This window comes from Dasypus novemcinctus, chromosome 25 (genome assembly GCF_030445035.2).
Source record: "Dasypus novemcinctus isolate mDasNov1 chromosome 25, mDasNov1.1.hap2, whole genome shotgun sequence".
Classification (NCBI taxonomy): domain Eukaryota; kingdom Metazoa; phylum Chordata; class Mammalia; order Cingulata; family Dasypodidae; genus Dasypus; species Dasypus novemcinctus.
The window spans coordinates 20262615-20289303 of NC_080697.1; positions in this window are offsets into that span (position 1 = coordinate 20262615).

Genomic DNA, 26689 nt, shown 5'->3' on the forward strand with positions numbered 1-26689 from the left:
CTGTGCCAGCTAAATGTATTTACAGTCACCTGGATAGGCTGGTGCAGGGCCCGCCAGCCTCCTCCCTGCCAGAGGTGGGACTGAAGCTTACTTAGCCTGTGGTTCCAGGGCAATCTGGGTCAAAGAAATCGGTTCCTGCCATCACTGTGATTTTCAGTCAGCCTGGCTTCCCCTCATGCTGGGGGTGGAGTAAAAATGGCGGCCACCAGCCTCTTTCCAACTTGGACAGATTCACATCCCAGTTGTTCCTCAGATTATACATTAGCCAGCTGAGTCTACTAATCAGTAGCTGAAATCGGTGGCAAGTCATTTTCTTCCTCCTCTGTTTTTGGGAAATGGAGCTTTCAATTCCAGCCACAGAATAGCGCCTGGGGTGGCCTCTGCTGCCAAAGTAGAATAATGACTGGCTTCATGGCTTGACCAGTAACTTCCCAGAGAGGCTGGTGCAGGTCCCCCCAGCTTCCTCCCTGCTAGAGGAGGGACTAGGGCCCAGGCTAGAACTGCAATCTGATTTGGGTGGAAAGAAGCCTGTCCCTACGAGCACTGTGATTTTCAGTCCACCCTGCTTCCCCTCATGCCAGGCTTGGAGTTAAGATGGCGGCTACTGGCCTCTTTCTGACTTGGACAGGCTCAAACTTTAGCTGTTCTCAGGATTATACTGTAGCCCGCTGAATTTACTCATCAGTAGCTGAAGTTGGTGCCCAACTGTCTCTTCCTCTCCCATTTTTGGGAAGTGGAGCTCTCAATTCCAGCTGCAGAACAGCTCCTGAGGTGGTTTGTGCCTCCAGTGGAGGATGGGCACCAGCCTTTGTGGCATGGAGCCCTCTACTTATGAATCTTCTCTGCAAATGGGCAGTCTCCTCCTTCCATTCCTTCAAGAATGTTGCAGGATGCTCTTCTGGTCTGGAGCCCCAAACAGGTGCATCAGCTAGCTCCAGAGAGCTCTGGGTGTCCACCAACTGCCCTGTAGCAGGAGCTGACTCCAGGAGCTCCTTACTCCCCTGCCATCTGTCTGGTTGTCTCTGCAGTTGTTTGTTTTTGTTTTTTTTCAGAACACACCAGAAATCGAACCTGGGACCTCCCATGTGGGAGGTGGTTGCTCAACTGCTTGAGCCACATCTGTTTTCCCTAGACTTTTTTCTCTTCCCCTCCCCTGCCCCTGCCCTGCTATTTTACTGTCTGTGTCCAATTGCTGTGTGATCTTCTGTACCTATTTCTCTTTTTGTTTTTTTCTCCTCTAGGATTCACTGTGATTCAATCCTGGGGACCTCTGATGTGGAGAGAGCTTCCGGGTAATCTGCACCACCTCAGTTTCTGGTTTCTGCTGCACTTCACCTTGACTCTCCCCTTTGTCTCTCCTTCCTTGTGTCATCATCTTGCTGCATGCCTCATTTGCGGGCACTTGGCTTTCTGTGTGGGCACTTGGCTTGCCACGTGGGCTCTGGCTTGCTGTGCAGGCACTAGCTAACCATGCAGGCACCCATGCGGGCACTCGGCTTACCATGTGGGCACTGGCTCACTACGTGGACACACACATGGGCACTTGGCTTGCCATGTGGGCACTTGGCTCACTGTGTGGGTACTTGGCTCGCCACATGGGTACTGGCTTGCCATACAGGCAGATTTCTCTTCTTCTTTTTCACCTGGAGGTCCCAGGGATCAAACCTGGGTCCTCCCATATGGTCAGCAGAGGCCTACCTTATCATTTGAGCCACATCTGCTTCCCCCATAGAGTTTTAATATAACTTCCATCCAGCTTCCTCTAATTTTAACATCTTATATAACCATTGTACAATTAACAAAACCAGGAAATTTATATTGATGTAATAATACCAGTTACTCTACAGACATTATTTGAATTTTCTCCAGTTTTCCCACCAACATCCTTTTTCTGGTTCAGTATCTAATCCAGGATTCCACATTGAACTGGCATAGCTCCCTGACTCCTTTGATCTGTTATAGCTCCTTGGACTTTCCTTGTCTTTCATAACCTCAACAATTGAAGAACTCATCCTAATTATTCTGTGGAGTGTCCCTCAATTTATAGTTGTCTGATGTTCTGTTGGAAATAGATTGAGCTTAAATATTTTGCCAAGAATACCACAGATGTGATTATGTACCTTTCTCAGTGCATTATATCTGGGGGAAACATGATGTTGATTTTGTCTTTTTACTGGTAATGTTAACTTTGATAGGATGGGGTTACCAGGCTTCTCTATTGTAAAATCGCTACTTTTCACCTTGTAATTAATAAGAATTCATTAATTTATTAATTTGTTATTAATAAAATCTTGTGGGGAAATACTACCCTGTTTCTCAACATCCTTGTTAATCTACCACTGTTTCAGTTTAGTAGGCTGCTTACAGAGGACACCATGTGATGGTTTGCTTGAACAACAGGAATTGATTAGCTTACGGTTATGAGGCTGAGAAGTGTCCAAATCAAGGCATCATCAAGGCAATGCTTTCTTCCTGAAGACCAGCTGCCAGTGATCCTGGGCTCCTCTGCCACACGGCAATGTGTCTGCTGGTCTCTCCCTTCTCTTCTGGGTTTCATTGCTTTTAGCTTCTTGCTTCCATGGTTTGCTCTCTCCCTGTCTATTTATAAAGGACACCAGTAAGACCCACCTTGCATGAGGTGGGTCACACTTTAACTCAAGTGGCCTCTTCAAAAGGTCCTACTTACGAGTTTATACCCACAGGAGTGAATGGACTAGATTTAAGGACATCTAAATCTAATGGGTATATACAGCTTCAAACCACCACAACCACAATCTTATTTTATTTTATTTTTTTTGTCTTTATTTATTTTTTTAATATTACATTAAAAAAATATGAGGTCCTCACATACCCCCCACCCCTCTCACCCCACTCCTCCCCCCATAACAACAATCTCCTCCATCATCATGAGACATTCATTGCATTTGGTGAATACATCTCTGAGCACCGCTGCACCTCATGGTCAATGATCCACATCATAGCCCTCACTCTCCCACATTCTACCCAGTAGGCCATGGGAGGACATACAATATCCGGTAACTGTCCCTGCAGCACCACCCAGGACAATTCCAAGTCCCGAAAACACCCCCACATCTCATCTCTTCCTCCCATTCCCTACCCCCAGCAGCCACCATGGCCACTTTCTCTACACCAATGCCACATTTTCTTTGATTACTAATCACAATAGTTCATGAATAGAATATCAGGAAGTCCACTCTAATCCATACTCTATTCCTCCATCTTGTGGACCTTGGAATGGTTGTGTCCACTCCACATCTATATCAAGAGGGGGCTTAGATTCCACAATCATATTTTATATGCTCTGCTCTTCATCTCTGTCCTGATTTCTGGGTATTTGTTACAGCTCAGTTTATCACATCTGCTTTTTTTTTTTCAGTTTCAGATCCACCCAAAATTCCTCTCTCTCTCTCTCTCTCTTCCCCAAAAATAAAATCTGAGGGTTTTGGGGTGGGTGGACGGGAAAATGAATGCTTTTATAACACTTACAATCTGCCACGTACTGTTCTAAATTGCTTAATATATACTAATCTATTCCTTCCTTACAACATCCTTATGAGGTAGGTTTTATTGTTTAGTCCCATCTTATAGATCAGAAGTGTGAGGCACAGAGATGTTAAGTGGCTTCCCCAAGATCATGAAACCAGAGTATTTCCAAACTAAGTTGTTTCAAATCCAGTTATGAAGTGTCCCTTTGCATTCTTCTCCTTATCAGCCAGGGAGCCCAGCCTCAGCAGCATCAACTCCCCAGGGCAGCATCCCTCCACTGCTTCAAAGCCTGCAACCGGAGCCTGAGGTCGCTAGAGTGGGGGTTAGTTCTGCTAATACAACCCGCGTGACTATCAGGGAGCAATGACGGAGGAGGATTTTGGTCTTCGGTCTTCTTTGTTCTACATTCCTGCCTCAGCCCCTGCTCCTGGACTGTGTTGTTGAAATAAACTTATTGCACAACAACTCCCTGGGAGACCTTAGGCAAGTAATTTCTCCTCCTCTGAACCTACTTTTCCCCATCTGTAAATCAGTAGTGGGCTAAGGGTGAACTGGAAGAGGAACTCATTAGACATTATCTTTTCCAACTCCCTATTCTCAGAATCTAAAATACACACGCGATTATATTTTCAGCCTTTTGTTTCATTATATTTTGACTTTTTGCATCTCCTTTATTAACTTTTCTTTTTGTTTGGATCAGTCCTAAAAATTAAATCAATGCATGTGGCTAAAACCTTGAATAATACACAAGTGCTGAAAATGAAAAACAGTGCCCTGCTCTCTACTTCTTCTCCTCCTTAATATTACTCCCCAGAGACTACTATTCATGCCTATATCTGGTCTTACTTCTCCTGGAGGTTATTTCTATACCGTTGAATAATGTGTGCATTTCCATTTCTTGATTTATGAACTTCAGGCATCGTCTATTGATCCCTGCTATGGGTAAGTGCCCTTGTCCCAGCTCTGTGACCTCAGCTAAGCGCCATGATCCCTTGGTGCCTCTGCAAGATGGGAAATCGCCCTGGGATGGCTGTCCTGGCACTGCAGTGGCTTTATTCAGGTGTGTCAATTTGGAGATGGGAGCACAGAGAGGCACTGGAGATGGCTCATGACTTCACTTCAAGGAGGGACTTTCTGCTCAGGGGAATAGTGCTTGGTTTTTAAAAAGGTTAATCAAGAGGAAGTGCAATGATTGTCTCAGATCAGCACACAGTTTATTGCTCCCAAGAGGGCCTCGTGGCATTGGGGAGCCAGGGGACAGGAGCTATTTGACCATAATTGATGTGCGCTGTTGTTCTAGGCAGTGGGAATAGCAAGGTCACCTAAGACAGGAATAGCTGAGTGCCCAGAAGTCCTCTGTCCATGCCCAGTGACTGAAATGGGAAAACCTGGACAGTCACCTATATCATCCCAGCAGGCTGAGTTTCCACCATCCTGCTGGGGACCAGGAGAGCATCATTTGGAACCTTTGGGAGCAGGGGCTGTGGAGGGGTTGGGAGCAGGTGGCTGCTCCCTGACAATTAGATGGCACCATTGGAGGCCTGGGGGTTGGGGCCACAGGAGGGAGAACTTTGCCACTCTGCTAATATTCCTCACCAGGGGAGGCTTAGCGTTTCAGAGAACACGGTCACATACCTGTTACCTGTGTCAGCCTCCGCCCTGTCAAGATGCACCTTCCCCAGGTAAGTGCAGAGGACAAGGGGGTTTGACTAGCAGCTGCTGCTGAGTGGTCCATCGGCATCCACTTCTCCATGGCAGAACTGCCTCGCTCCCTCCCAGCTTTGCTATGGTTTCCCCTTGGGACCCTTGTTGCTGTCACTAGCTGGAACCCAGTAGAGGGGGAAGGAGGGAAGGCCATACTTCCATCCACTTCCATGCCCACTCTATCCCCGGCCCTATCACAACACAAGGCTGAATGGCTCAATAACTGAAGGAAATTATCGAGTTGGAGCAAAAAAGACAAACCAATGCTTGTTTTGCCTGTTTCCATAATGCAAGGGAAAAAAACAACCAAATAATTAGACTTTCACAGGAGTCCCTTTTGGGTACACTCTGCAACCTCATTGCTCCTGGTTCTTGAGGCTTCTTCTTCACCCCCTTTCTGAGAGACTTCATCACGTACCCAACATGTAACACATCCTTTTCCCCCCAAAATTAAAATACACATTCTCTAGCCCATGGAATGGTTTCACTTCAGGGTACACCATGCCTCAATCCAAGGAGTTGTCTCCTAACAGCATAAAGGTAAGTCCAGGGAGGGCTGGGGAGTCCTGCCAGGATGAAGCTATGGCCTTTCTTTATTCCTAGTCCTCCAACCTGCACACACAAACACACAATGGACATCTCACAGAGATGCACCATATTTCTGAGACAGTGATATAAATCCCTATCAGGGAAAAAGCAACATTTCTCTTTGCTGCAGCATCACCTGCATAGATGGCTCTGCCAGCAGCTTAGAGAGTACAGGGCCAGTTGTTCCTCGTTCAGCCTCCTATATCCCAGTCCACTGCTCTAAAAAGAAAGATGGCCAAAGACTGTTAGTGTTATTTATTCATTCATTTATTTAGAAGTTATCACTTTTTCTTGACCTTTGGCCCAAACAAGTTCTCCAGTGCGATGTCATCCTCCCCCAGCCTATCACAATCCTCCAGAGGGGAGTGCTGGTGGCAGTTGCAGTGGAGTCTTCCACCTACATACATGACCTCATCCAATGCCACAACAATCCCTTGAAGACTGATGCATCACCCCAGATTTAGAGTCCGGAAGTGGAGACTCATAGAGGCTCTCTGGTTTCCCAAGGTCAGATGTGGCAGAGCCAGGACTGGAACTCAGATCTGACATGTCCAGGCTTAGCATTCTTCCTTCCACAATAAAATACTGCCTGCTTATCTTGTTAAGACATTACTCACTGGGTGAGAGCACATCATAGTATTTGTAACTAGCAGAGCTAATATATAGGCATGACAGTGTTTGAAAGGGAAAGTCCAAAGTCATGTGTTTTACTAGAAGGAAAACTACAAAGTATAACATGGAACAGTATAGCATAGCAAAACCTCATGTGAAATGTGAATATGGGTATTATATCATACATAAGACTTTTTCTTTGAAACTGAACAAATGTATGTTAATGTTACAAGATGTTAATATCAGGCGAAAATATAACCAAAGCAAAATATGAAAAAAAAAAAAGCCATTATGGCACTGGTAGAAAAGAAACATGTGTGAGAATGTGCAAGGCTCAGATCTCATAATAGATCAAGTTGTCCCTAAGGGATTATTTTTCCAGAGAACCTAAAGAAGATGGTTCCTATCTGTAACCTTGGCAAGTCTTGGTTTTACCTTTCAGCCAACTTTTCCATCAGCTACATGAAGAGGAACTTAGTTTCATCACCTAAAGAGAGGAAATGTTGGAGTATGATTGGCCCTTTCCAACACTAGCATTCTATGATATAAAAATCTAATATAGGCGGTGGACTTGGCCCAGTGGTTAGGGCATCTGTCTACCACATGGGAGGTCCCTGGTTCAAACCCCAGTCCTCCTTGACCCGTGTGCAACTGGTCCATGCACAGTGCTATTGCACGCAAGGAGTGCTGTGCCATACAGGGGTGTCCCCCGCGTAGGGGAGCCCCACGCGCAAGGAGTGCACCCCGTAAAGAGAGCCACCCAGCGCGAAAGAAAGTGCAGCCTGCCCAGGAATGGCGCCGCACACATGGAGAGCTGACACAAGAAGATGACGCAACCAAAAGAAACACAGATTCCTGTGCCGTTGACAACAGAAGAGTTCAAAGAAGACACAGCAAATAGACACAGAGAACAGACAACAGGGGTATGTGGGGGGGAGAGAAATAAATAAAATGTATCTTTTAAAAAAATCTAATATAACGTGATATGAAGTAAAAAGAATGACTTCCCTTGTCACTTGTAGACTCGGGAACGGTCCCAGCCGAGTCATGTGGGAATGTGGCTGATCTTACGCTATAGGAGGTCGTCCAAGGTCGACAAGTAAGCCTAGTACTGCAGCCACAGCAAGGAGAGATGCTTGATTTCATGAAGGTGGAAAATGATTGGCTATTATCAAGAGCAAAGAATTCATATCAAATTCTCTGTGTAGTTAAATAAATCTTCAAATGAGATACTTGACATGTAAAAGGAAGCTTAAGTGGGTCAAAGAAGAATTTGTTGGCAGACATTGAGGGATTTATAGAGGTCAGACACAAACTTGAAGTGGCGGGCCATCATTTGCAAGACTGATGAAAATTCAAAAAGGTCAGAAATTTGGTTTGTACAAATAGAGAATTATCTGTGAGAATGACGGTTGAGGACTTAAATTTAGATGAAAGAACAGATTTATTTGGGGAGAAGGTCCAAGGAAGGCAGTTTCTGTGATGACTGTGCTATGCTTTTGATGAATCATCAGAAACAATCAAGACTTGTCATTCATCTGGATCGTTCAAGGGGAGATGGGCACAGTAAATTATTTTTGAGGAAAATGGTAACTGGTCAAGCAATACCTTCTGTCTCTGACTCACCTCTGTAGTCTAATCACAGTCACAATCCCTGGGCTGGGAGCCCTTGTTGGAAAAAACAGGGATAGTAATATTCAGCTCACAGGCTGTTAAAACAAAATGCGATTTTGTGCATGAAAACCCTCAACTAACATTGTAGGGGGACTGGCAAGGGGGCAGAATGACATCTTGGTGAGAGCTGTGGCTTTGGCAAGGTTGCATGTGGCATGGCATGGGTTCTAATCCCCACTCTGCCTCCTGTGGATAAATCACTTAGCCCCTGGAGTTTCCTATTCCTCGTCCGGGAAATGGGGGTAACATATCCCACCTTGCACAACTGTGTGCCTTAAAGACAAAATGAAATAACATGTAAATGCTAAATCACCATATAAGTGGGAGGAATTATTAATATGATTATTATCGTTTGGGTCCCCAGTTTATGATATTGAAGTTCAGCTGCTCCAATGACAGATGAGTGGTAGTACACGAATAATTATCCCCAAAGTGTAATTTTTCTCCTTGTCACCTACCACCAATAAACATTTGATTTACATTCAAAATCTAGCAACCCTGAAAGCCATTAATCCAAATAAATACTCAGTTTGTGTCCTCTGCAAAGCAAAATGTTCCTGAGCCAGAGATCCCACCTGCTCTGTGCTGCTTGCCTGACAAGCGTGTTAACGGGCCTGGCCACACGCTGCTGGCGCCGCCTCCAGCGACCCGTCTATCAGTCTGTCAACAGCACTGAGTTAATGGCCCCTGTGTATGGAGCAGCTTGCAGGGATCTGTAGACGATTACAAAGGAAGGATATACGTTGTCCTAAAGAAATGACAAGCTCAGTGAGTGGATGAGAAGAACACAAAGACGCAGGAAACCTCAGAGACCTGTCATGGGTTTCATTCTCCCTCTTCTGATAAGAAAACCCCAATTTCCTTCTGTGAAACACCCTCCCCCCACTCTTGTCCACATGGTATTTGGGCGAGGCTGGTCTCAGCCCTCTGCTCCAGAAGTGGGCACATAACCCAGGCCTTCTCTCAGAGCCATTGTGGTTGGTTCTAGGGTGGGCAGGTCAGTTTGGCCTTTTGAAAGTCAGGTGCAGAGCTCTTGCTCAATATTGAGACAAAAGCCTTTTCCTGAGCCCCAAGGTGTCCAGAAATAACTTCTTAGTGATATTTCTGCACACCTGGATCCACCTGAGCCTGAAGCTTCCATTGGACTTTGACATTATCCCAAACAACCAACTCTTTTTTTTTTTTCCTTTTTAATCCAGTCAGGAACATATTATACATAGCCATATAACAAGCTATGGCAGTGTGTGTTCTTTTAGCCCACACAAACTTGTAGGGTTCTGCAAAGAGTTAGCCAATGGTGACGTTAGGGAACAAGCCACATGGTCCATGTGATCATCTTCATTTCTGACACTGATTGCAAGTTCTGAGGCAGAGGGTGTGGGGATGGAAGGGGGCAAAACCACCTTCAGGTGTGATAATTTATTACAAAGATCCACAGAACTCACCGAAAGCTGTTACACTCAAGGAAGGGTACAGTTTATTACAGGGAAAGGATATAGATGAAACTCAGTTAAAGGCAGGAAAGGCTGCCAGTGCTCCTGCCCTCATGGACTCAGGACAGCATTACTTTCCTGGCATTGAAGAGTGACCATTGCTAACCAGGAAGTTCACCTGAGCCTAGGTGTCCAGAATTCTTATTCTTATTGGGGCTTGATCACATACTGCCCACACGGCTCACCTTGGCCTTTGGCCCTTCTGCAGGTCAGGCAGATACCAAGTGGCTCAAAGTCCCCATCATAAATCACACTGTTAGACAGTATGGGGGCCAAGTCCCCCAGGCAAAAAAAGACACGCCTGTCACACATGGCATTCCAAAGGTGTAGAGATCACCTTCAAGTAGCCGAGGGCAAAGGCCGTATCTGTCTTCAGGTAAGGTGAATTCTTCACTACTCTTCCTGGATTTTGGCCAACACTTTCTTACAGCAAAATGATCATGTTTCTCTGGGCATCAACATTTAGTGTAGTGTTTATATGACAGATGCAGCAATAGTATCAGTGTTAAATGCCTAATATTTGAAGGAACCAGTGTGAAGTAGGGCTAGATTTAAAGAAACAGCTGATCCATTCTATAAAGCCATCACATACATTTTTTCGTATTTTTATACTCATTTAATTACTTATTTCCCCCCTTGATCTACCACTATTTTTACCTCATGATAAACTTGTACAGAACTATTTAATATAGAAATTAGCTGATGGTAACTAAATCCAGTACTTATTTACACAGGGGGGTTGAATTTTACCAACCATGTCAATGTTATGCTGTATCACAGTATGGTGGTAGATGTAACCCGAAAAACCAGAGTCAAAGATTTCTGTACATTACTAGTTTCCCACTCAGTCATAAACAATTAGTCCAGTCCATCATCACACTGTATGATCAAAACGTCTCCCAAAGTCATGCCACTGAGGTTTGCAGGCTTCCATTCAGCCTTGCAGGTTCCAAAAGCAGGAGTGGTCTCAATAACATGTGGCTGCCCTCTTTAGGCATCTGACATAATTGAGCTTAAAGGTGATAGCATTTCTTTCTCTGAGCCTCTCTCAAGAAACAATGTAATATGGGGTTTTCCTCACTACATAATGCATTTATTCATTCCTTTATCCTTAGCTATTATTCTTCTTTCTCTCCATTTGTCATTTATTTACCCAAACCTTTCCACCTTTAGGAGGGATGTTAGTAGGTTCAGCCCCTGGGCTGGTTCACTCTGCTGGAGAAATACTAGTCTAACAAGTGCCTCCACACACCCCCCATCCACACAGGGGAGGGCCACATAGGTGCAGGACTACTGGCTATGTCGACCGCTAGGTGACACAGCCATATTTCCCTCAACCCCAACTTTTCCAGATTGTAAAGTATAAGAGCATAATCTACCCCATCAGGCCCTTAGGAATTAAGACATGATTTAAAGGGATAGTTAGAGTTTCTTGCTTGCAGATCATCCCTGCTTCTGGCATGTGGGACCATTGGAAAAAGAAAGTTGAGGTGATGTAGGGAAAAAAGAAAAAAATGGTAATCGTATCATTATCCTCCCCTATGAGTTGAATTGTATAGTGATACCCATAGCTTCCCTTGCCCTCTCTTTCCCAGGTCCCCCAGAAAAGCTGCAGCATCTATCTAGCGGGGTACCTCTGTTTAGTGTGAGTACGTAATCGTGAAGTAATGTAAGTCAGTCCCTTATGCCTTTATCTCCCCCCACCCCATGTAGGAGGTAGAGGTGGGTCCCCCAGAAAGATATGTTCAAGAGCTAAGCCACAGTACCTGTGAATGTGACCAAATTTGGAAAATGGATCTTTGCAGAGGCAATCAACTTAAGATGAGCTCACACTGGATTAGGGTGGGGTAATGAGGGGTAAATTTACAAGAAGAGGAAAAGGTGGGCTAATGACTAATGATCTTGTAAGAAGAGTAAAATTTGGACCCAGACACAGAGATACAGGGAAGAAAGCCGTGTGAAGACAGAAGCAGGTTGAAGTGATGCATCTACAATCCGGGCAAAGTCAGGGATTTCCAGCAAGCACCAGGAGCTAGGAAGAGGCAAGGAAGGCTTCTCCCCTGCAGGTTTCAGAGGCGGTATGGCCCTGCCAACACCTTGATTTCAGACTTCTAGTCACCCTAACTCGGAGGGAATAAATTACTATTGTTTTAAACCACCCAGTTTGTGGTAATTTGTTACAGCAGCCCTGGGAAACTAATAGGTTCCATTTTAGAGCACAGCTGCTTTAGTTGCCTGTTCCCACTCTCCATCAAGCCATGACTCTGAGGATGATCACTATCTGCCCATCACTGAACATTATGGACTGTCAAGTGTGTTCCTTGGTCTGGAGATATGTGGCGCAGTGGTCCAAATCAGTGTGGTGTCTTCTGTTGCAGTCCTTTTATAATGCACCAAACACTTTCATCCACAGTGGGGTAAGCAAAGCCCAGGCCAGAGTAACTGTCTCTTCAGGACCCGTTTTAGCCTCCTGGGGGCTACTGGCATCAGTCTGACTTGCCAGCTAGGTGCAGGGCCTGCCCCACAGGGAGTCTGCCCCCTAGGCATCGCAGTATCCATCTCTTTTTAGGAATGTATGCCTCAGAGGGTACAAGAAGAATATGTGTAGATTCAGCCTGTGGCTGCATTGCTGTAGAACCCTCATGTCCACTCATTTCATGGACCCATGTGGCCACCTCAAATGAGTGCATCAGGATATCCACTTGCCAACTCCAATCACGTCCTGATCCTGGAAGGGAGTGCTTCTAATGGGCATTGACATGTCCTACTTTAGTGCATATCTTAAATTCCCATAGTGATTTCCATGGGACTGTGCCCAACTATGGAATCCCTTTAATTGTCTAGTTTTTTAAAAAAAGATTTATTTTTAAATAAATCACCAGCACTGTGTGTGGGCCAGCACACCACATGGGTCAGGAAGCTCTGGTTTTGAATGCTGGACCTCCTATGTCGTAGGCGGACACTCTATCAGTTGCGCCAAATCCGCTTCCCTAATTGTCTAGGTTTTGATAGTTCATCTGCCTGGCCATATGGCCAGGCCATTGGCCACTGCTCATGAGTTGGTAAAAACCCAAACAGGAGCAAACAACATGCAATTTAACCCACAGATCAGTTTTTACCTTCTCTAATAAAAGTGTTGACCTCCAAAACAGGATGCTGTCTGTTCATTTTGGAGCTGCTATCCATAAATCAAGTAGCTTTTTGCTGGTCAATCAAGAGCTGTTCATAGGGCACCACCCAAGTGACAATAGGATCTGCCAACTCCAAGTGGTTCCAACATTGGTTTTCTAGGGGAAAAAAAAGGCTACCTGCTTTCAAGAACTTCCTTGAATTCCCCTGGTAGCATGTTCCTATATAAACCATTTCCATTTCATAGTAGAACTCCTCTAGGCACTTCCTTGCCTATTAAAGCATTTCTCTAACATCACCCAACACATTATGTATATTTCAGATTTCAAGATTATGTTGTTCAGTCATAGGGGCAGTTACCATTAATTTCTAATAAGCAGCAAGAAATTTTTTTTTTAAGATTTATTTATTTCTCTCCCCCACCCCCTTGTTGTTTTATGTTTGCTGTCTGTTTTCTGTGTCGATTCGCTTGTGTTCTTCTGTGTCTGCTTTTCTTCTCTTTAAGTGGCACCAGGAACTGATCCTGGGACCTTCTAGAGTGGGAGAGAGGTACTCAATCTCTTGCTTCACCTCAGCTCCCTGGTCTGCTGCATCTCTTATTGTTTCTCCTCTGTGTCTCTTTTCGTTGCATAATCTTGCTGTACCAGCTTTTTGTGTGGGTCAGCACTCCTGCATGGGTCAGCATGCCATGTGGTTCAGCATTCTGCATGGGCCAGCTCTCCGCTCAGGCCTCCTCACTGTGTGGTCCAGCTTGCCTTCACCAGGAGGCCATCAACAGGTTTTGAAATCATATTGCATAGGTTTCCCAAATCAAGGATTCCCAGGGAAGCAGACTTGGCCCAGTGGTTAGGGCGTCCGTCTACCACATGGGAGGTCCGCGGTTCAAACCCCAGGCCTCCTTGACCCGTGTGGAGCTGGCCCATGCGCAGTGCTGATGCACACAAGGAGTGCCGCGCCACGCAGGGGTGTCCCGCGCGTAGGGGAGCCCCACGCGCAAGGAGTGCACCCCGTAAGGAGAACCGCCCAGCGTGAAAGAGAGTGCAGCCTGCCCAGGAATGGCGCCACCCACACTTCCCGTGCCGCTAATGACAACAGAAGCGGACAAAGAAACAAGACAATAAGATGTAGCAAATAGACACAGAGAACAGACAACCAGGGGAGGAGGGGGATTTAAATAAATAAATTAAAAAAAAAAAACTAAAAAAAAAAAAAAAAGGATTCCCAGAAAACTCCTCTATCTCTTGCTAATTTTAGGCAGTCATGTCCGTATGACCTTTGGCCACCAGACAACTCTTTCATCAATTCAGGGGACAGTGTTTCTCATTGACGTCTTTGCCTTCTGGCTTGTTAAATTCCCCCAAACTAGAGTACATAGATCTGATTTGTTAGACCCTTGAATGTTGGAGGACCAGTAAGTTTTCCTATCTGTCCACCCAACCTCTTATAATGCTGCATTAAGACCTTTGTTTTGCCCCCATCAATGCTCACTTTATTCATCTCATTTTTTAATAACTGGTTAATGATTTTCACCCTTCTGGAATGAGTCCCTTTACCCTCCCCTTTCTATTTTCCCATTCTGTTGTGAATCACATTCGTAATTATCTGTTGTTTAGCATAACTTTTCCCTTTGATAGTGGCCCTGAGTTTAGTGGCTGTCACTCTGACCAGCTGAAATCCAAGTTGGGCCCAGGTTCAGGATCTATCCCCAGCACACTCCCCTACCTTTATTTTAGCTATTACAGTTAAAATAACCAAGGGATTGTACACTTAGCTTGTTTCTTGTTACTTTGCATTTCTTTATACAGTGAGCCAAGTCCTCAAGAGTGGATCCATCATTTCTATTCCATTGGTAACTTTTACCTCCAGTAACTCTGAATGCAGCATGACTGTAGTTCTGTACAAGTGGGTGACTATAAGTTCATCATCCTCCACCTTCTCATCTTTCCTCTTTCCAGACTACATGTTTCAGTGAGTGAGAGTTGTTCTAATAAGTCCCACTTCTGACACCAACTGCAAAGAATTAATCAACAGTGAAGTTAAGGAACAATCCACACAACCCCCTTCTGACATCAATTGCTAGTTCAGGATGGGGGTTCCCCAAATCACCTTCAGGTTTGATAATTCACTAGAAAGACTCACAGAAGTCACAGAAAGTTGTTTTACTCATGTTTATAGTTTATTACAGGGAAAGGAAACAGAATAAAATCAGTTAAAGGAAGAGATACAAAGGGCAGAGTCTGAGAGGTATATATATTAGGATAGCATTACTTTCCTGGCATTGATGTGTGACCATTGCCAACCAGGGAAATGTACCCAAGTCTAGACGTCTAGAGTTTTTATTGCAGATTGATCATATACTACCCACATGGCTGATCCCTAGTCTCTAGAACTTCTGGAAGTCAGGCTGATACCTTTAGTCTCCAGTTCCTGGTGGCCAAGGTCCCCAGGTAAACATATGCCTATCAAACATGACTTTCCAATACTGTAAAAATTACCTCCCAGTAGTCGAGGGCAAAGGCCAGATACCTTTTTGGGTAAGATTAATTCCTCACTACAAAATATACCTCTTTGTGTCAGGCCCTGTGCAGGGAGTTGTGATAAATAAGACATGGGTTCTCCACTCATGGAGCTTGCAAACCGGCAGGAGAGATATATTATCAAAATACAACCTAGTAAATATGACGAATGATGTATGTATGAGTTATTGAAGATAATAAGGTGGAAGTACTCAACTCATCTAAGAGTGGGCCAAGTGTGGGAAAGCCTACTTGAGGAGGTAAACCTTCAGAGGCTACTTCAGGACTGAGTAGGAAGTAGCTAAGGAATGAAGGAAAGGAAAGAAGATACCTACTTATCTTATCTCTGTGATACATAGAATGAGATATGTGTGTTTTTGTCTATGAATATTTGTGTGTGTGTGTGTGTGTATAAGGTTGAGGTGCAGAAGAGAACTATGACAAAGTCTAAGTTTCTGGAGAGAATAATGAAAATGGTGGAATGATGACAGGAGCCAGGGAAGACTTTTAGCCATGAAGGGATTTGGGACTTCTACTGCATGTTAGAGGGTTTTCACTTCATTCTGCAGGTCATGGGGCTCCATTGAAGTGTATAAAATAAGACAGCAGGGAAGTGTTTTGAAAGGTCATTCCAGTAGCTATATGGAGAATGGATTTGAAAAAGACACACTTGGAGGGAAGGAGACAAGTTAAGCGGTCTTGTCCTAACTCTTATGGGAGATAACAGTCAAAATCAAGTTTGGAGAGACAAATGGAGACTAAGAAAATATTTTTCAGGTAAGCTTTGTAGTTCTTGTGCTTGGATGTGAAGGTGAGGAAAATAAAAGAGCAATTTTTTTGGCTTATGTTACTAGTGAACATAGATTGCAAACTGAGATGACAAATTTTGTTTTGGACATGCTGAATTTTAGGTAATGGGAAACAACCTAAAAGACACGCCCAGCAGGCAGTTGGGTGTGTGACTTCATGGCCTGACATTAGACTGGAGAGGAGAGACATTTAGGAATCTTAGCATATAGTTGAAGCCATGAGATTGGCTAGGGAAGAAAAATGGGATATAAAAATCAGCTCATTCAAGAAAAAGCCAGGGTACACTGATAGAGAATCATTGTGCTAAAGGAAAAGAATCCCCAAAAGAGGCCATGAAGGAATGGTTGGAAAGACAGGAGAAGTGTGGTATCCCAAAAGTCAGAGGGCTAGTACTTCAAGACCGAGGGAGTGATCATAGTACTGCAGCAGAAGCGCCTAGAAAAAAATTTTGTACTTTAATACTATCTTTTGTGCTTGTGAGTAAGGAAGTTGTCTGATGCTCTTAAAGTGGGTTCAATACACATAGGGTGGAAGGGGGAGTCAGAGTGGAAAGAATTAAAGGTACATACTAACAATTACCAGTCTTTGAGAAGATTACCTGAAAAGAGAGGAGAAAGATGGGATAGTAACTAGAAATTGTTTTCTCTTAAAGGTGAAAGTCACTTTTGCATATTTCTAGGAGGACAGGTAAGAAAGACCCGCTAGAAAAGGGATGATTTAATATGCAAAATTAGAGAGTTTGGGGATGGATCAAGATCCTGGAGGCTGAAGGGGGTGTGGGCAGGCACTGGCGACAGAACGTCCTCGGAAAGGAGGAGGGCATCTCATGTCCCAATAATGGGGTGGAAGTTTTTTAGGATGGGTCTGGGTTTTAATAATTGAGTGGGGGAATCTTAAGGAAGATCAGTCATGATGGCTTTGGTTTCACAGAAACAAGAAGTAAGGTCATCTGCTGAGAGTGGGTGCCATGTGAGTACTAGGAAGTTGAGGAAATTGAGGAAGCGAAACCAAATGACTGGTGGGATTATGGTGAGAAGGTCCCCAAGTTTTATGTGAAGGAAAGGAGTATCCAACTGTCCAGTTGACTAGAGCATTGACAAGGAGGGGTAGGTAGCTGAATGGCACTTGGCCCAAAGGGAGGCATTTAAAAAAAAATTGAGATATAATTCACATACCATAAAATCAGTCCTTTGAAAATGTACAATTTAGTGGATTTTAGTATATTCTGAGAGCTGTGCAACCATTACTACTAATTCCAGAAAATCCTCATCACCCCCAAAAGAAATTTGTACCCATTATCAGCCATGTCCTACTCCTCTCCCGTCAGCCCTTGATAATCACTAAACCACTCTGGTCTCTATAGATTTGCTTATTATGGGCATCTCATACAAATGGAATCATTCAATATGTGGCCTTTTGTGTCTGTCATTCATGTTGTAGTATGAATTAGTACTTTATATGATTGAATAATTTTTCATTGTAAGGATATACCACATTTTATTTATTTATTCATCAATTGATGAGCATTGGGCTTATTTTCATGTTTTGGCTATTATAAATAATTCTGCAAAGAATATTCATGTGCAAATTTTTATGTGGACATGTTTTCATATCTTTGGGGTATGTAGCTGAGAGTCGAATGACTATTTCATGTGGTAAATATGTTTAACTTTTGGGGGAGTTGCCATACTGTTTTCCAAAGCAATGGGCCATTTTTAATTACTACTGGAAATGTATGAGGGTTACAATTTTCCACAGTCTTGTCAACACTTATTATTATTGTCCATATTTTAAAATTATACCTAGCATAGTGGGTGTGATGTGGTATCTCATTTTGGTTTTGAGTTGCATTTTTCTGGTGACTAATGATGTTGAGCATATTTTCATGTGTTTATTGGCCACACATATATCACCTTTGGAGAAATATATACTCAAATCATTTACCCATTTAAAAACTGGATTATTTGTCCTTATATTGTTGAGTTGTAAGAGTTCTCTGTATATTTTGTATATAAAACCTGTAGCACTTGATATTGTTTATGAATTCCAAAAATAGTTATTGGATTATGTTTGTAAACTAGTCTGTCAGAGGTATCACTTTTAATTGATTAAATTATGATTAGCACTTTGATTGGGCCACGTCAGTAGGGCATTGAGTCCCCACCCACCAAGGGGAAAATGACATGGCAAAGGACAGAGTTGGGAGTTTTGAGCTGGAGCCTGGGAAGTGAACACACAGGAGAAGAACTCAGAGGAATAGAGATGGCTCCTTAGACATGGCAGATGCCCCAGGAAGAGAGATAGAGCCATTCGCCTGATAGTCTACAGCTGACCTTGTGGAGAGAGCATAGCAGCTGAGCCCACAGAGAAATGGAAGGAAGAGAGGAACCCAAGAAGCCTGAGCTCATGGCAGACATTGGCAGCCATCTTGCCCCAACACGTGGCAAAAGACTTTGATGAGGGAAGTAACTTATGCTTTACAGCCTGATAACTGTAAGCTTCTATCCCAAATAAATACCCTTTGTAAAGCTCAAAAGATTTTTGGTATTCTGCATCAGAACTCCTTTGGCTGACTAATACAAAGTCCTTATCAGATACATGATTTGAAAATGCTTTCTCTCATTCCATTGTTGTTTATTCACTTTCTTAATGATGTCCTTTGAGGTCCACAATTTTTTAAATTCTGGTGAAGCTCAACTTATCTATTTTTTCTTTGGTTGCTTGTGCTTTTGGTGTCTTATCTAAGAAACCATTTCCAAATCCTAGCTCATTAAGATTTACCTCTATGTTTTCTTCTAGGAGTTTTGTAGTTTTAGTTTTTACATTTTTTAAATTTATTTTTAAATTTTTTCAAATGTTACATTAAAAAAATATGAGGTCCCCATAAACCCCCCACCCCCCTCACCCTACTCTTCCTATAACAACAACCTCTTCCACCATCATGGGACATTCATTGCACTTGGTGAATACATCTCTGAGCACTGCTGCACCACATGGTCAATGGTCCACATTATAGTTTACACTCTCCCTCAGTCCACTCAGTGGACCATGGGAGGATATACAATGTCCAGTAACTGTCCCTGCAGTACTACCCAGGAAAACTCCAAGTCCTGAAAATGCCCCCATATCACATCTCTTCTTCCCACTCCCTACCCTCAGCAGCTACCATGGCCACTTTCTCCACATCAGTGCTATATTTTCTTCCATTCCTAATCACAATAGTTCCAGAATAGAATATCAGTAAGTCCACTCTAATCCATACTCTATTCCTCCATCCTGTGGACCCTGGAATGGTTATGTCCACTCCACCTCTATATTGAAAGGGAGCTTAGATTCCATTTGGATGATGGATGCAATTCTCCTGCTTGCAGTTGTAGGTACTTTTAGCTCCCTGGTATGGTGGTTGACCTTCTTCACCTTCCTGTAAGCTGGCTGGGGTAAGTCCAATAAACCAGAGGGTAGGAGTTGCAAGTCTGTTGAGGCTCAGGAGCCTGGCTATCACATGGACAGTCCAGAGATTCAGGTCCCCTGAGTATGCACTAAATGCCAGCACCAACCACAGGTCTGGTAAAAGTAACAGGAGAGGCTTGTGAACAAAAATCACATCTGAATCCATCTCCATCACACTCAGGAACACAAACTCCAAAGTAGAGTCAACTGACATGGCACCGAACTCCATCTGCCATGATCATAGAACCTGTGGGTCTCTGTAGCCCTCAGAAGAACCAATACTAGTATATACTTTAGCTGTCTCTGGGACTCTGCTGAGGTGTGTGTAAGGGCAACACTTCTGATGACCTCCCGGCTCTTTTTTGGAGATTCATAGCCATATAAACTCATTTGTCCTTTCCATTTCCCCCTTTTATTCATGGTCAAAAAGTATTTTTAACTCCTGATATTATATGTAGGCTGAGATATTCTGCTGGTCTGAGTTGACCCTTTTATTCAAGGTCGTTTTCTAGTTACATCATCAGCTGGTACTTGGTAGTAATCCCTCAGTGCCAGGGTGGCTCATCCCCGGGAGTCATGTCCCATGCTGGGGGGGGGGGGCGGGGGGAAGCAATGCATTTACATGCTGAGTTTGGCTTTGAGATTGGCCACATTTGAGCAACATGAAGGTTCTCAGGAGGCACTAGACCCAGAGCTGCAGGGTGCCTAAGAGCTTTTACATTTAACTCTGATTTATCCTGGGTTAATTTTTGTATATGATTTAGGATAAGGGTCCAACTTTACTCCACTGTATGTGGATATCCAGGTATATCAGAACCATTTTGTTGAGAAAACCATTCTTTCTCCATTGAGTTGTCCTGGCATCTATGTAAAAAATCATTTAATCATAAATGTGAGTATTTATTTTTGTTCTCTAAGTTCTATTCTATTGATTTATCTGTCTATTTTATGGCAGTTCTACACTATCTTAATAACTGAAGCTTTGAAGTAAGTCTTTTTAAAAAAATATTTATTTTTTATTTATTTATCTCCCCCTGCTGGTGTTTGCACTCACTGTCTGCTCTCTGTGTCTTCTTGTCTTCTTTTAGGAGGCACTGGAAACCGAACCTGGGACCTCTCATGTAGGAGGGAGGCACCCAATCACTTGAGCCACATCCACTTTGTGTCTCCTTATTGCATCATCTCTTTGTGTCAGCTCGCCATGCCAGACCATTGCATCATCTCGCTGTCTTGCTTGTCTTTTTAGGAGGCATGGGGAACCGAACACAGGACCTCCCTTGTGGTAGGTGGGTACCCAACTGCTTTAGTCACGTCTGCTTTCCTGTAATAAGTCTTGAAATCATCATGTGCAATTCCTCCAACTTTGTTTTTCTGTTTTGAATTTGTGTTGTTCTTAATCCTTTATTTATTCATATAAATTTTAGTACCAGTTTGTCAGTTTGTACAAAAAAGGCAACTGGGATTTTGCAGGGATTGTGTTGAATCTGTAGATCAACTTGGGGAGTATTTGGCGTCTTTACAATATTAAGTTTTCCAATCCATGAACATGGGGTCTTTCTCCATTTTTCTTAATTAATTTCTTTCAATAGGTTTTGTAGTTTTCAAAGTACAAGTTTGCCCTTCTTTTGCTAAGTTCTTTGCTAAGTATTTTATTCTTTTTGATATTATCAATTGAATTGTTTTCTTGATTTTATTTTTGGATTGCTCATTGGTAGTATATACAAGTACAATAGGTTTTTCTGTATTGATTTTATATCCTGCAACCTTGCTCAACTTTTGCCATTGAGTCTTTCATCATTGAGTATTATGCTAGCTGTGGGGTTCTTTTAGATGTCCTTCATCTGGTTGAGGACGTTGCTGTATTAGTCAGTCAAAAGGGGTACCGATGCAAAAGTACCAGAAGTCTTTTGGCTTTTATTTATTTATTTTTAAATTTTTTTCTTTTGGCCCTTATAAAGGGTATTTATTTGGGGTAGAAGCTTACAGTCAGTGTAAGTGTAAGTTGCTTCCCTCACCAAAGTCTGTAGTCACGTGTTGGAGAAAGATGGCTGCTGGTCTCTGTGAGGATTCAGCTTCCTTCTTCCTCCTAATGCTCCATGGTCCCAACTCCTTCAGGCTTTGTATTTCTCCCCAGGCCTTGATCCTTTCTGGGCCCAGCTGCTCTGTTCTCTCCAAAAGGTCAGCTGTAGACTATCAGGCTTTCTCTTCCTAGGACCTCTGTCATGTCTATGGATCTGTCTCTATTCCTCTGTGTTCTTCTCCTATGTGTTTACTTCCCAGGGCTTCAGCATCAAAAAAACTACCACTAAGTCCTCTGCCATGCTCTTGCCTTCTATTCCTAATTTGTTGAGTGTTTTATCTTGAAGAGATGTTGGATTTTGTTAAATGCATTCTCTGTGTCTCCTGAGATGATGTGATTTTTATCCTTTATTCTGTTAATATGGTGTATTTTCTTGATTGAATTTTGTAGGTTTAAATAATTTCACCCAGTCATGGTGTATAATCATGTCTGTAGGTTGCCTGATTTAGTGTGATAGCATTTTATTAAGAAGTTTTTAGTCTATATTCATAAGGGATGCTTGTCTGTAGTTTTCTTTTCTTGAGATGTCTTTGACTCCTTTTGTTATTAGGGTAATAATGGCCTCATAGAATAAGTTGGGAAGCGTTCCCTCCTCTTCCATTTTTTGCAAAGGTTTATGAAGGATTGGTGTTAATTCTTCTTTAGATGTTTGAAGTGAAGCCATTGGGTCTGGGCTTTTCTTCATGGGAAGTTTTTTGATTACTAAGCCAATCTTTTTACTGGTTATAGTTATATTCAGATTATTTCTTCTTGAGTCAAATTTGAAAGTTTGAGTCTCTCTAGGAATTTGTCCATTTCATATAGATAGTCTAATTTCTTGGCATGCAATTGTTCATTTATTATTTCTGTAAGAGCTGTGGTCATGTCCCCTCTTTTATTCTTGATTTTAGTAATTTGAGTCTGTTCTCTTTTTTTTCCCCCTTGATCAGTTCACCTAAAGTTTTGCCAGTTTTACTGATCTGGCCTAAGAACAACTTTTAGTTTTATTGATTTTTCTGTATTGTGTTTCTATTCTCTATTTCTTTCTGTGTCTGCTCAAATCTGCTGTTGAGCCCATCTAGTGAGTTTTGCATTTCAGTTATTGTACTTCTCAACTCCTTCCTTTTTTAAACACAATTTTTAGCTGTTTATCAATATTCTCTATTTGGTGAGCTATTAGTTTCATACTTTTCTTTAGTGCTTTATTTATGGTTTGCTTTCATTCTTTAAATATATTTGAAATGGTTGATTTAAAGTCTTTGGCAAGTAAGTCCAACATCTTGGCTTTCTCAGGCACAGTTTCTATTGATTGATTCCCCCTTCTTTCTCTCACCCCTACCCCTGTGTATGGGATATACTTTTTTGTTTCTTTACATGTCTCATGGTTTTTTTTTTTTTTTTTTTTTGTTGTTGTTGAAAAATGGACATTTAAAATAATGTAATGTGGAAACTCTGGAGATTAGAGCCTCCTCCTCCTCTGGATCTATTATTGGTGCTGTTTGTTGTTGTTGGTTGGCTTAGTGAAGTTTCTGAACTAAGTCTGTGCTTAGTTCACTGAAGTCTCTTCTTGATTTACTTAGTGGTCATCTAATACAGATAAAGATTTCCTTACATGCCCAGAACCAATCAATCTTCCAGGCTTTGATAGGGGTTCTTTGTACATGTTGGTGCATGCCTTCAGCCCTTAGCCAGGCACTATACAACTTTGCCTTAACCTTTACTTCCTGCTTGTTCGGTCTCAAATTTAGCCAGAGGCCCCTCTCAGGTCTTTCCTGAGCATGTACATAGACCTGGGCATGCATACTGCCTGGCTTTCTAGATTCCCAAGAACATGTCACAGTGTTTCAAGGCCCCCGTAATGATTAGTTTTATGTGTCACATGGCTAGGCTATAGCATCCATTTATTTAATCAAAAACTAATTTAGATGTTGCTGCGAAGGTATTTTATAGATGTGGTTAACATCCACCATCAACTGAATTTAAATAAGGGTGATGACCCTCAATACTGTTGGTGGCCTTGTCCAATCATTTGCAGGCCTTAGGACTGAAAATGGAGGTTTCCTGGAGAAGAAGATAGTCTTCCTTAAGATTGCAGCCACAACTCCTGCCTAAGTTTCAAGCCTGTTGACCTGCTCTACAGATTTCCTACTGGCCAGTACCCACAATTATGTGAGCTAATTCCTTAAAAATACATTTCTTATATATATGTATGTGTGTGTGTATGTATCTACATATGCATGCAATGTATCTGTATCTGTATGTGTGTGTGTATAATTTTTGTTTACATTACCAGGTAGTCTTTCTACATAGCAAATACAACAATAATTCGTTCCAAGGATTATACCAGAAGGCAGAAATGGTTGTAGTTAAAGAGGGAGTTAATGTGGAATGACTTCATCAAATTTTAAAGGAAGGAGGGCTTATACTTAGACAGGAAAGGGGAGTGGCTTTGAGAGGTAGTCAGGTTACATGCTCCTAAAAGTGGCCAGGTTTAGAATGATGGCTAAACTTCTCATCCTGGAAATAGTCTCAAATGGTTTCCACCTTCAAAGAAAACCTTCCATAATGCTCTATCTCCTTCCAGGTACCATCCTCTCTTTCTCCTCTTTTTTCATGTAATTGCAAAAGTGTGCTGTACAGTCTTTTGCACTCTGTCATCTTAAACTCACACTACATCAGCTTCCCCTCCTGTCTAGGGAAACTGGAAGCAGAGAGCCCTATAAAGAGAGTCATCCCAGATTGGGGTGGATCCTGCTTAGAGTATGGCACTGGGCTCTGGATATGGATAGAAAAGAGTGGTGTTGAGAAGGACCTCAGAGGGTGAACTGGCATGATTCAGAGACAAACTGCCCAAGGAGAGAGAGGAGTCTGATTGGCTCTTAGGTTTGCAAGGGCAGCAGACAGGACAACAGCAGTGCATGCTGCTGAGTGGTGGTAGGGAAGCTGAAAGAATATGACAGAGGACAGTCCACATTTCAGTTATAGATAAATGTGTGTACTTGGCCAGACTCTTTGGATGCAAGTGAAGCAATCTTAAGAAGTCAAACAAAAAGGGGAACATTATTATTACGACACAGGGCAAAGCATGTCCCAAGGGATCTGAGAGCAGGAAAGCACTGCCCCAGTAAGTGCAGGAGTTAGAACTGGAAAGATGTCGGAGCTTGCTCTCAGTCCTCTTCTCCCAGCTCTATCTCCTTTGCATGTTTCTCCCTTCTTCTCTTTCTCTGCATATCTGCTTTCTCTCTCCTTCTCAGGTCCATGAGCTAGAATATGGCCCCCCTCACAGCTCAAATATACATATTTAGAAGGTACCGGGGATTGAATCTGGGACATCATATGTGTGAAACAGGCACTCAACCACTGAGCTATGCCCACTCCACCATTCAGCTCACAAATTTATGCAATATGCATCCAACTCCACACAGCAATTGACTGGAGTCTCTCACTGTGTCATTTCCAAACCCTAGGAGAAGAGAATCTGAGTGCCCAGCTTGAATCAAGTATTTTCTTCCAGTCAAATGAGCTGTAGCTAAGGTCTGGATTTCCTCAGCGTAAATATGGCTAAGTGTCTGTTTGGGGGCTCAGATGAGAAGGAGCAGTTCCCAGAGAAAGGAGGAGAGTGCTAGTTTATAGGCTGTTCAGATACTCCAGCTTCTTATTTTGTGAAATGGGGATAATAACACCTCATAGGATTTTGTCAGGATCAAAGGAGAAATATATGCTTCGAACAGTATCTGACATATAGTAAGTGCCAGACAAATGTCTATTATTATTATTATTACTGAGAAATACTGGCATGCAGAAAATAACCAATGAAATGAAACACACAAAAACAAAAATATATATGATCTTTTTTTTCTGAGAGAGAAAAATATAAACCATTCCACTGTAAAATTTATCATATTCAAGTAATACATAAAATAAGTTTAAAGTATGTATTTATTTCTATATAATGGCCAGACAAGGAGGAAAAGTGTGCTAGAGAGAGAAAAACAATGAAAAAAAAATCAACAACAGAAAAAAGAAGGCTTTGTTAGAGAGAGATGGAGGAAAATTATGTAAAGACAGACACTGGGGGTGGGGAGTGAGGGAGACTTATATTGTAGTAGTTTGACATAGTTGTAAATTCCAAAAATTGATATTGGATTATGTTGGTAAACTGGTCTGAACTTGGGCGTGATTAAGTTATGATTAGGGCTTTGATTAGGCCACATCATTAGGGCATTGGGTCCCCACCGTGTGGGTGAGGACTCAACAGGTAAAAGCCACTCAATGGGGGGGGGGGAGGGAGGACTCATAGATAAAAGGCATGGCAAAGGACAGAGTTGAGGGTTTTTGAAATTGGAGTTTGATGCTGAAGCCTTAAGCTGGAGCCCTGGGAAGTAAGCTCACAGAGGAAACAGAAGCAAGCCCCAGGAAGAAAGAAACCCTGAACCTAGGAAAAAGAAGCCTGAGGAAGGGAGGAACCCAGGAAGCCTGAACCCTGTCAGATGTCGGCAGCCATCTTGCTCCAACACATGAAAACAGACTTTGGTGAGGGAAGTAACTTGTGCTTTAGGGCCTGGTATCTGTAAGCTCCTACCCCAAATAAATACCCTTTATAAAAACCAACTGATTTCTGGTATTTTGCATCAGCACCCCTTTAGCTAATACATATATATAGAGAGAGACATAAAAAACACATATAGTGAAATGGAGCAAAACAGATAAGCAAGCTAATGAACATGCATCAAAATAAGAAAATAAGAAAACAACATAGATGGCCACCAAGGCAAGGAAATTATATTCTCATCTTTTACTCTTTTATTTTATATTACTGTTATAAATATATATATATATATTTTAAATTTATATTACTGTTCATGTTTTCGAACTGCAGGGTGCTCTCTACATCATGGCACAAATTGGGAAGACATCTCTTGCTACTTGCCTCTTTAGCCAGGATCAAATTAGACCGAGGGTCAGAACAACCTGGCTATAAAGGACTGAACAGAGATGCGTATCAGTGCGGGCACCCTATGGGTGGCCAGAGGAGGGCTGGTATTCAACTCATCCCAGCTCCTATTACTTCTTGTTTCTCTCCATTGGCCACAGATAAAGGGAAAGGTGAACTCACTTTTACTGAATCATATATCATGAGTTGGACT